This window comes from Adiantum capillus-veneris, chromosome 20 (assembly GCF_014529385.1).
Source record: "Adiantum capillus-veneris isolate H3 chromosome 20, ASM1452938v2, whole genome shotgun sequence".
Classification (NCBI taxonomy): Eukaryota; Viridiplantae; Streptophyta; class Polypodiopsida; order Polypodiales; family Pteridaceae; genus Adiantum; species Adiantum capillus-veneris.
This window is the reverse complement of record NC_140950.1, coordinates 104,941,589-104,953,360: the sequence shown is the minus strand read 5'-3', so window position 1 is coordinate 104,953,360 and position 11,772 is coordinate 104,941,589.

Genomic DNA, 11,772 nt, shown 5'->3' with positions numbered 1-11,772 from the left:
CAACACTCTTCCCATAAAGGTAGTTGGGTAGTTGTATCCCTTGGTCAAACTTTTAATTTCACTCTTCCCATAAAGGTAGTTGGGTAGTTGTATCCCTTGGTCAACCTTTTAATTTCACTCTTGTCTCTGTCTATGCTTCTGCTGAACCTTGAGAGAATATCCACCAAGCTTGTGGATCTACAGAGCTTCAGACTCAAAAGATTACTGGGATGCACTTATCAAAAGGGATATTCATAATTTCAGATGTGCTAACTATAAATATTGGTCAAACTTTCATCTCAGGGAGATCCTGCTATCAACTGTCAATCTACTGCCAGTAGGTTCCAAACTGGTTAGAAGAATGTGGCTGGCCTGGAATACGGTCAAAGCTCAGTGGAATCCCTCAACTTAACTCTTTTCTAACCAATCCTTTTTTCTTCAAGATTCTATTTGGTTTGGTTTTTATGCAGGAAAATCCTCTGTATTACCATGCAGAAAAGCTCACAAATGTCATAAAGCTGGAATTAGGTACTGGGAAGACATTCTCCACCAGGGCAAACTGAAGCCTGAAGACAGCTTCACCTTCAATTCTCAATCCCAATCTCCCTATCTAAGTGGTGTCTGGTGACTTCCAATTTGAAGCTAGGCATTTTCTCTGTCCCTCTCAGAGATAACCGGGCAGCAACCAGAATTGGCAAGCTTACTGAAGATTTCTACAAGCAATTCTACCCTAAGCGAGGTGTAGAAGAGGACATAAAGAAAAGACTCGACAAAATTTGGAAGATTGACTGGAGTAAGAAGCAATGGACTTACAGGTTTAAATGTCTTTGGGCATTTCCTTTGGAGATTAAACATTCCACCATCATGTGGATAATCATCCATAATGGCATCTGGACTGGAAGTAGAGCACTCAAAGCAGGAGTTAGTGATGGTTTTTGTTGCAGATGCCATAAAGCAGTGGAAGACAATCTACATCTTTGGTTTAACCGTAAAGCTAATGGGGGGATTCTAAGAGCAATCCAGTATGTAACCAGCCAAATAAATCTTAAAGCTATGGACTTCAAAGACTTGTTACTGGGTTGCTGCAGGGGTCTTGAGATCCCACTTTGGTCCATCTGGAGAGGATACTTACTTTGGTTCATTTGGAACCATAGGAATGCTGCTTTGTTCAATAGCCTAACAGCCTATCCCTTATGTCTTCTTAAGTCTGATCTCAAACAGTCTGCTCTCAAGTTGTGTAATAAAGTTAAAGAAGCTTTACCATAACGCTTATCTTTATCCTTTGTCTTAAAATCTACCCGATGGCAAAAATGGAGTACAGTTGCCCCTATGTTTTACCACCCTGCCAGATTCCGTATGCTATCTCTTGTAATTGTCTTTGAGTAGTTGGGGCTGACCCTCCCCCTACCTGTGGGTCTTATTCTCCCCATTATATCCCTTTTTTTTAATACAATTCCACTTTTCTCAAAAAAAAAAAAATCCACCCCTAGACAAATGGAACGTAGATGTGGCCACTCGTTCCAAATTACTTCCTACACATTGCAATGCTCATCCTGACCCGACCGTGCTTCTTATTCTACAAGTAATCCTAGTGTGACTTAGACAACAATAAGGATGGTATGGAAACAACTAAAAACCTTGTGGTCCTCGCTCCAAGCTCATCTAAGTGAAGCATCACAAAAGTAGAGAGGAATTGATGACTATGTTCTAAGCAAGATCAGCATATGGAAACCAGAATGAGATGTTGAATTGAATGTGTTATGCTCATCGGTAATTCATTTAGACAAATTGAAAGATCATCAAGCCATGGTTTGTGCACATTTAGACAATCAACATGAGCAACAAAATCTTCCTGACCATGTATCAAATGGGAACTCTATCCACATAGCCCCATTCAACACCATCCACAAATAGGAGCTATGCAGACATCCATGCAAGCAAATTGAGGAATTGTAATCAAGTAAATCCCCAAACACATGTAGAGGTCAGAGAGTATAACTAAACCGGGTTCACATATCCAGTACTAGACATTGACTGAATCCATATGATGTCGAGTGCCAACGCAAAAATTTACAGCGTATATGAGACAACTAGTAAACATGCCAATCAATGTGGAAACACACATAACACAAACAACACCTGCTGTGGGAAACACAAATGCAACAGTTGCACACAACCTCAATAGTTCAGTAGTTGATGTCACTTTCAATCAGTAGCACAAGCATACAAACGTCTTGGTCAGTGCAGTGATGAAGCCCAACAACACGAGTAACAATACCGACATCGACAATAACCACACCAATTCGACAAGGCAGCATGCAACGGAAAATCTTGATGGCCAGAGGATTGTATTTATGGTTCATCTCCAACAGTTGCAGTCTCTCCAAATAGCACACACAACATACATCCAACATTTGTTGCAGTCTCTCCAAATAGCACACAAAACATACATCCAACATCTGCTGCGAGCACACAAGCGTAGTTGTTGCACACAACCTCATCAATCACAAGAATCATCACTCGCAATGAGTAGCACAAGCATGCAAATGTCTTGGTGAGTACATTGATGAAGCCAAGATTGACACAACAATAACCGCGTTGTCGAGGAAAAATGAGTGTGGTTATTGAGTCGGGATCAACACTGGGTTGCTTGCTGTGGGAATTGGTGAGAGAAACCACACAAAATAATATCTCGGAGTTGCAAGCGACACTTTAGAACTTATTTTTTTTAAACTATCAATTGAAAGTTTGTCTAGAATCGAACTACAATAAAAAACCGAGGAATCTAAGAGTCTACTTAAACACAAGCAATAAGCACAAGAAATGGTGCCCTTTATCAAAAGACCACAACAAAAATTGTATCTCGCCTTGCCCTTCCTTTGATGTAACACTACTCACTTCTTTGACTTCCACTGCTCGTTTGTTTCAATGTTTTCTTTACTATCAAAATTACCTCCAACTGTCTGATGCTTTGAAAAAAAGATCCTTTAGTCGCTTCTAAATTGGCTTGTAAAGCTCTAAACCGGTGTGGAAACTGCCTTTTTGAACTTTTAAGTGACTTTGAAGGAAAAGCTTTTAAAGACTTCAACAAAAGCAAAAAAAAACGTTCTCTCTGCTCGCTATCTCCCCTATAGGCTCCTCTATAACTCCTTGTCCTTGCAGCTCGTCAACTCTGCTATAAAAGCCGTCAGGCCTCTGACAATTCAACACTACTTGCTCGGCTTTAGCCGCTCGACACCTGTTCGGATTGTCTTGGCCCTTTTACCTCTGCAATCGACAACCTCTGCTCTCGTCTTGGCCTTGCCTTATCCCAAACCTACGCAACTGCTGCCTTAGACGCTCTACTCTTGGTCTTGAAGCGTCTCTCCCTGCAAGTCCTTGCCGACTTCCTCTGCTCATAGTGCTTAGCCCAGGCTGCTCGGCCCTTGATGATCACAATCAACCTGCAGTCGACGCTACGCTTTTTCTTTTTATGCTGGCAGCTCTTGCTATGTTTGCAGTCGACTCCCTTCCTTTGCTCGAGTGGTTATTTATATCCCCTCTGTTGTACGCTTTTCTTATCCCGCTTTTTAGCTACTCAATCTTTATAAATAGCCTTGCTTACTAAAGCGGCCATTCACACTTAACGGCCATCTATCACCAATCAAACTGCAAGCTTCATTGGAGGAAGACTTCCTTTGTAGTTGTTAGGCATATACTGCAGTTATTGATATGCTTTCTCGAAAGCTCTCTATTTGGTTTGCATATCAACCAACGCATCCTTGCCACCGCCATGTTGGCCATCTCCTGCTAATGCTTTTCCAGGGGCTTCGTCCTTGAAATTAACTCCTCAAGACCTTATGGTCATCTCTCAATCTTATCGGCACTGCCAAGCATAACATACGGCACAAATCAAACTCCATCAAAAGCTTTCTTGCCACTGCCAAATTGGCCTTTGCTTGCTATCAATGTATTCCAAGTAATGTCGTCCCAAATAATAAATTGCTCAAACATTGAAGTTCATTGTATTTGGCATTATGAAGCTTAGATAAGGTGTTTTGGGGATTTTAGGGCCGAGAAAATCCTAGGTTGCTATGTGGCATGCCAAAAGAACCCACATGGGGTTTGAGGGGCATATCGCCCATAGTATATATATTGTATAGTGACTACCTCAAAGGCATCACAAGAGGAAGGCGTGGCCTCTTGGAGCTCACAACTATAGTGTGGGCGCCCAGAGAACTGTGCACTGTGTAGTGGGTGATGGTGGTGGCGGCATTGCCGTTCGGCGTGGTGGTTGTTGTTTTTACCGATTCTAATGCCATCAGATGGCGGTCCCGGATAGGTGATGATGTGGCAGTTTCCCGTGTAGGGTTGGTTCTCTCACCCTAAGGGGACCCCCATTTAGGTTGAGAGCAATGGAGCACAAGCGCTAGTGCCCCCCACCCCTCCCCCTCCCCCTCCCCCTCCCTGCCTCTCCCCGCCCGCCCGCTCGTCCCTTCCCGAGCTGGATGAGAATGAGAGAGAGAGAGAGAGAGAGAGAGAGAGAGAGAGAGAGAGAGAGAGACGGGCAGTCGACCAAGGGAGCGTCTAGCCCTTAAAAAACCACTAAGTCGAGCATCCGAGATGGACCAATGAGAGAAAAGTTATCAAAAGCTGATGGAAACCTCTATAAAAAATATTTTTTTGTCATTTTTAAGGGTCCTTTCTAGATACCAAGGAGGTTTTTTTGGAGAGTCTTTCGGATTCTTTGCAGAGGTGTGTTCCTACGAAGCCATGACAGGTGGTTTTTTTCAAGGCTTACCACAAAATTGTGTGCCTGTGAAGCCTCAAGGGTGTGTCTTCTCTTGCCGAATCGGCCATAGATTGGCGCTCGTGTTGATGTAAGGAGATTTTTTAATCAAGATCAAGTCATGCATTGCCTTGCTTTGGTGCCAATTCTCAACTTCCCCCCTTCTCTTTCTCTACTCTTAGTTTTTTTCGAAGCGTCGGCAGTGTGCCCCCCCCCCCAAACCGGCGGTGTTTGTGTGTGGAGAGAGTGAGATAGAGCATTGGCGTGTGTATGTCAAGAGGGTTGAGATTGGTTGCAGTGGTGTGTGAGTGTGGAATGATGATCTTGTCGGGCGTGTGCATTGGTTTGCATGCAAGCGTTAGTTTGCTAGTGTGAGTTGGTTGTTTTGAGGGTGTTTTCAAGAGGATAGAGGTGCCATGAAAGCCATGAGCTATAGTGAGGCGTTGGTATTGTGTTTCGGGTGTGTTCCCCATTCACCTTGTCTAACGGCCCCCCCATGCAGACAAAGAGATAGGCTAGGGTTCACTCATATGAGAGAGAGAGAGAGAGAGAGAGAGAGAGAGAGAGAGAGAGAGAGAGAGAGAGAATCTAACTCTTTCCCATTTGTCATGCACACACATACACACACACACACATGGGGGGGGGGGGGGGGGGGGGGAGAGAGAGAGAGAGAGAGAGAGAGAGAGGATGTAACTCTTTCCCATTTGTCATGCACTGTCAAGACAAGGGTCCTACGGGGCAAGGCCCAACCTAGGGGGTCATGGACCTAGGCCAAGGGCCGGCTGGACCAGTGTGGACTAGGGATCCGCTTAGGGCAAGTGCTAGGAGATAGCCTATATAAGGGGCGGTAGGGAGGAGGATCCTATGTTCAGTTACCCTAGGTCTTATATTGGTATCAGAGCTCAGGGGGAAGAGGGAGCTATGGAGGAGGAGGAAGTCTTGCGGAAGAGGAGGAAGCCTTGCACGCTTGGTTGCATGTTTTCTCTCTCTCTCTCTCTCTCTCTCTCTCTCTCTCTCTCTCTCTCTCTCTCTCTCTCTCTCTCTCTCTCTCTCTCTCTCTCTCTCTCTCTCTCTCTCTCTCTCTCTCTCTCTCTCTCTCTCTCTCTCTCTCTCTCTATGGTGGGCATACTTCCTGGATTCGACAGTGGAGCCGAAACGACAGGCAGGCTGCGGGAAGCGACCCTTGCACACAAGACAAAGCTGAAGTCGACCTTCTCGAATCCGAGAGCAGAGGATGGGGATGGCTTCGCGCTGCCATGGGGGGTAATTTTCGTCACATGGACGTGCCCGGATATGGCCTGTATCGACGGCCCTGTCGATTTTCTTGAACGCGCAGTCTACTGCCGCCATGCTCGCCATGCAAGCTACAGGTTACGAGTTATTTTTTTTTTTAAAGCCCTAAACTTGGCCATGCAAGGATGGTCACACACGGGCAATGGCCAATGCTAAGCATCCGAGGATTAGAGGCAAGCATCTGAGGACTCGTAGGCTCTGGGAACGGGGCCGGGAGGCGTCGTAGGCTCTTCAAGCGGACTGTTTGCATTGAGGGACGAGTTCACATGCCGAGATGTCGCATGCAAAGATGGAAACGTCAAGGATATTGCCATGCATAGATGCATGCATGGGGCAATGGAAGCATCCAAAGGTGGCACAGGTCTACGGAGCTCATATGCACACGCTCCGACATGCTTGATTGCTGGAGGAAACCCGAAGCTGAGGGACTGGAAGCCAAGGTAACTTTTTAAAGTTATGTTTTCTTCTTTCACGTATGCATCTGACACAAGCAGTTCTGCTTGAGTAGTTGTAGAGACGGTTATGTGTTGCCTAGGGTACACAAACTTTGCACAAGACTGCAAGTACACTGTACATTAGATGTTTTGATATCATGCACGACAAGGAATGCCCTTAGAGAAGGCATACGACCTTGTATGCTTGATATGGTTGGCTTACGGTAGAACACTTGGTTGAGTCGTAGTAGATGGATGTGTGTGTCAAATTACTTCGGAATACACTGCATGTGTGTCACGGCTTCTACCCTACATGTAGGACATGGACATGGCTCTCACGCAGGGGGCATAACCATTGTGCTTGAGGAGGGTATGGCTTTGGTAGCATGATGCTGGGATGTCCTTAGTAGTTGCATATACTCTAGTCTACTCGATCAATGCATGTGTCATATTTGTAGAGCATGTTGTTGACTTGCTTGAGGCAAGTTGTAACCCTTATGCCTAGGACGTGCTAGGGTAAGCCTAAGAGGTACCCTTACGCCTAACCGGTGATAGGGCCATCCTCGAGGTAACCCCTATGTCTCGGAAGGAGAAAAAGTGTGGCTAGCAGGCACCATGTTTGCCTAAGCGGCAGTATGCATGCCTAGGAGATCATGAAGGTGTGCGAGGCATACACACATGTCTCAAAGGCAGTTATCAAGCGGAGCTTGAGGTATGCAAGGCGTCAAAGCATGTGTCACATGCATGGCATGGTGATGGCATGTACGATGCAAGGACACTAGATTGTGCTACCTACTTGTGCAGGGCATGAGTAAGGCTAGACACATAAGGCTTGTCCAATGTGAGACTAGGCTCGGCGCTATGTCTCTTACTCCTTACGTTGGATGAGACTAGGCTAGGCGCTATGTCTCTTACTCCTTATGTTGGAGAGTTGGTTCATGTGTGAAGCTTGGGTATGTGGTGGCTTCGCGCATTTGGCATATGCTATGAGCATACAAAATTGTGAAGAAATAGGCAATGCGTTTGCAGGTTAATTCATATTGCAAGTTATTTCATTATGTACCAGTCAGGTGTATAGGATATACGATGGCGTATATGCAAATATGGCTATACACCATTTCGGAACGAGTTTTTCCTTCCTCATTTCAGAACAACTGTCTACAGCAACGACCAGGTTAGCCAAGTTTAAGTTTTTTTCCTGTTTACACTTTACTTGGAAATTACTGTCGTTGTGCAAAGCAAAGTGCTCTGGCCATTTCATATGAAGCAAAGCTCCGAGGAACTAGCAAAATAGGGAATATCACTCACAAAATCCCTACTAGTCTAAACTGTCAAGGACAGATTACGGATAGATTGTTTAATATGATTGTTGGTTGTTATCAACACACAACACCAAAAGGAGCCTACTTCTCGGACTTCTTTCACGGGCAATCACAGCCCCTGCAAGGTACATGGATCGGAATGAGTTTTGTGTTTTTCTGTTACCTCTCTCGATGCAAGAGTCATATCGGAAAACTGGGGAATGCTTATACGATAAGCTGCCAGTCAAGCATAAGATGTCTAAGAGCACACATTCTGCGTTCTCTTGACCCAAGATGCTCTCAAACTCTCAGCTAGAAATTGGGCAAGGTGCCATCCACATTAGTCTTCATCCGTTCGACGATTAACCACTTCTTGCCATGATGGCTATGAACCACGCACGCTGGCTAAGAGCCATTGTCAAACCTAGGATAAGATCCACTTGTTGGTATTCCTTGGACAATTGTTCTCAAGATCGAACAGCACTACCCAGTGGAGTACACTTTGACGTTAATTGACAAGCAAGCGTCTTGTCATTATGGATGTCATTACGGATGTTTACACTGTCATTTTTGCACTACATGTTTTTAGTGTGACGCTCCAGTGAGTTTTTGATAATCTTACACTCACACCAGCTGCTCTCTACCACGGAGTATAGACGCGGCAATCAGTTGTGACAGCATGGCTATCCATAAGAGATCGGCAGTTCACTTGTGTGGATTTCCTGCTCTATCTCTAGCACTACGGCGTGTCTATGGATATACTGTTTTGAGGTAAGACCCGGCGGGTGATTGTTACATCACCCCATAGGCATTCAGGATCACAAGTCGATCTGCATTGAGAATCACAGTTGATCTCTCCCAGTTATACTTTCAAGGAAAGAATTCGGCAATCTACCACACGCGGTAGCAGACGGACACACTTTTCAAGTTGATTTCAATCGTTCTATACACGATTGACTATGTTGTTTACCGTTATCTGCTAGTTGAGCAGTTTCTACGAAGAGTCTTACCAAGGGGTTTGACTATGTAGATTCTAATCCAAGGGCTTGGATTGCAAAGGAAACACCCAGGGTTCCCAGTGCAATGGTGTTTGTTTTCTTTCAGGTAGGGGACATGCTCCTCTCCATTTGTATACAGGTAAGTGTACATTACGTTCAAATCTCCAGGTACGCATCTATTGATTTGGTGTTATTCCATTTTTAGTATGCTTTGCTTGGTTTTTCAAGACTTCTAAGTACGCTTGCATGTTACAGAGCCATGCCAAGGGCATGTCGGCACAAAGTATTTTGGGCCTAGTGTCCAATCTATCTTTCTGTCTTATGCTGTTACGAACCTACTTGTAGGGTTCAATTTAGCACATGTTGTCACATGGGATACAACATGGTCTAGGAACTCAAGGAGTTTGGTTTAGCCAGTGTGGAGCAAAATAATGAGGGTCCCTCTCACTCTTGTCGCGGAGTGTCTAGCAGTTCCTCCACACACAAGTACATCTTGTACTTGAAGGATGTTCTTTTTACACATCCTTACCTGAGACATATTCCATATGTGGAGAATATGAGTTTTTGCACTGACACTGGCGCCATTATTTCAATTATGTGTCACGACAAAGTCCCTAGGTGCTGGTCACATCTGTTTTCTATACCATTTTTTAGCACGACGTATCAGGAGCAATTTCGTGGCCAGAAATTGTCGGATACTTAGAATGACTTGTTAAGGTACAAGTACTGCTAAACAACATTACAGATGGTTGTTTATACATATAGCAAGGCTATAAGTTGTTAATGAAAAAGTTTCATTGTCTGTTCCTAGAAGTAATCACTGTTTCACCTTCTACTGTGATTCAGACGTTTCAGCAAGGCTTGCAAAAGATTGCAACTAAAAGTATTTAGTTTCTTTTCATAACTATTTACATTCCTTTTAATGCGTGCTAGGCGCATCACGTTTTCCATAAATATGGGCAAGGATCATTAGGGATATACAGGTTCGGGTTAGTTTTTGCTAAATGCATGCACACTAGGTGTTATGGGCCCTAGTGTTTAGCAAAGCCTGATTTGGAATAGCATGCATATCCCTCAGGTTGTTGCTTATGAAGCATTTTGCACTCTATGTACACTATCTCTATGAGATTACTTTTGGGTCTACAAATCACCAATAGAGGTCATGGCTCGATTTGGGCGTTTGTGAAATTTTCAAGTTAACCATGATGGTTATTTCGGACATTGTTGATTCCTCACCAATGTCATACACTATTGTGATTCAGTACTGTCAGTTATCCAAGGGGATAGGCAGATTACAAAGAGTAATCTTGTGCTAAAGGACTTGCTAAGAGCATACGTTAGCACAACACATTCTGAATAGATGATTTTCTCCCTATTCTAGAATTTGCTTAAGTACGGTTTTCGACTTTAAACACCTCTTGTGGTGGGGTTGGAGATTGTGTCAATACTTCATACGTCAAGGACTTACCAGGTGTGTTGACAAAGTATGTTGGCAAGTAACCTTCATTAGGGATGAACATGTAGTTCTTTGTGTTCCAAACTATTCAAAAATCTAACACAAGGACATTCCCTATCTACAGACTTTTCAAAATACTTAGGGGAGTCGGAAATCTGGCTCACAACTGCATGGAAAGTTACACCAAGGTTTCCTTGCATTATTCCAGTACCTTCAGAAGATCTGAAAACTGGTTATGCCTTTGGACAACTCTTAGTTGTGGTTACTCCTTTACAGTACTCAAGTGAGTTAGAAATGAAGTTACCATTTAGACCCAAGTGACTCTTAGTTTTGGTTACTCCTTTACAGCACTCAAGTGAGTCATAAATGAAGTTACCATTTACACCCAAGTGGTTGCAAACGGACAACAATGTTGAAAATCAAGATGTTGCTCTTGGTTTCATTGAACCTCCTCACTGCACCAATTATCGGTCATACAAACAACTGGCTCACTTATGGGACGTCAATAAAGAGAACATCAGTATTCCTAAGAAGATATTACTACTTGTGTTTTCGAGGACGAAAACTCTTCCTTAAGGGGGGAGTAGGGAGGAGGATCCTATGTTCAGTTACCCTAGGTCTTATATGCACACACATACACACACACACATGGGGAGAGAGAGAGAGAGAGAGAGAGAGAGAGAGAGAGAGAGAGAGAGAGAGTAGGCCTTGCTCTTGCCATTGGTAGAAGTCCCCCAGATCTCTCAAAGAGCTAGATATTCACCCACATCTCACAAAGAAAGTATTAAGTCATGCCAAGCGCAAGAAAGGTATTGAACATGTTGTTATTCTCTTGTGCTTAATTGTTTGGTAGTTTTTTTCCCAATGGTGCACAAAGATGTGACTGCTTTAGATGCATGCGTTTGTGTGTGCTGCACGAGAAATCAGAAGAAAATTTGGTGCTAGATATTCCTTTTCTCTTACGATGCACATGGATGCACTAGCTTTAGATGAATGCATACATGTGCACCATAGGAGAAAGAGTTATAGTTGTAATGTGTGTGTGTGTGTGTGTGTGTGTGTGTGTGTGTGTGTGTGTGTGTGTGTGTGTGTGTGTGTGTGTGTGTGTGTGTGTGTGTGTGTGTGGAGTATGCTAGTTAGCATACAATTACAAAGACACTAGCAATAAACACTTGACAAGGATGCTAGTTAGCATACAGTGAGAGAGTTGGAGTATGCTTGTTAGCATAAGATGACAAAGATGCTAGTAACTGCACAATATTTTCAATCAAAACAATTATTTCCTTCTTGTCCGATACATCTTGTTGAGTCCAAACACACTTCAAGATGGGCCAAAAGCCCAATGGATTAACTCACACGATTCACTCATATACTTAGCCTTTGTGTCAAATGCTTCACTCTTGTCCCATTCCAACATTGCACCCATCAAGATATCCGAGCCAAGGGAGTAGTCCATTCCATCTTCCAAACCAAGTGTCTTGGTGAATTAGTCTTGCATGTTTTGAGACTTGCCTTCAAGGTAGGTTGAGATAAAAAATGTTGT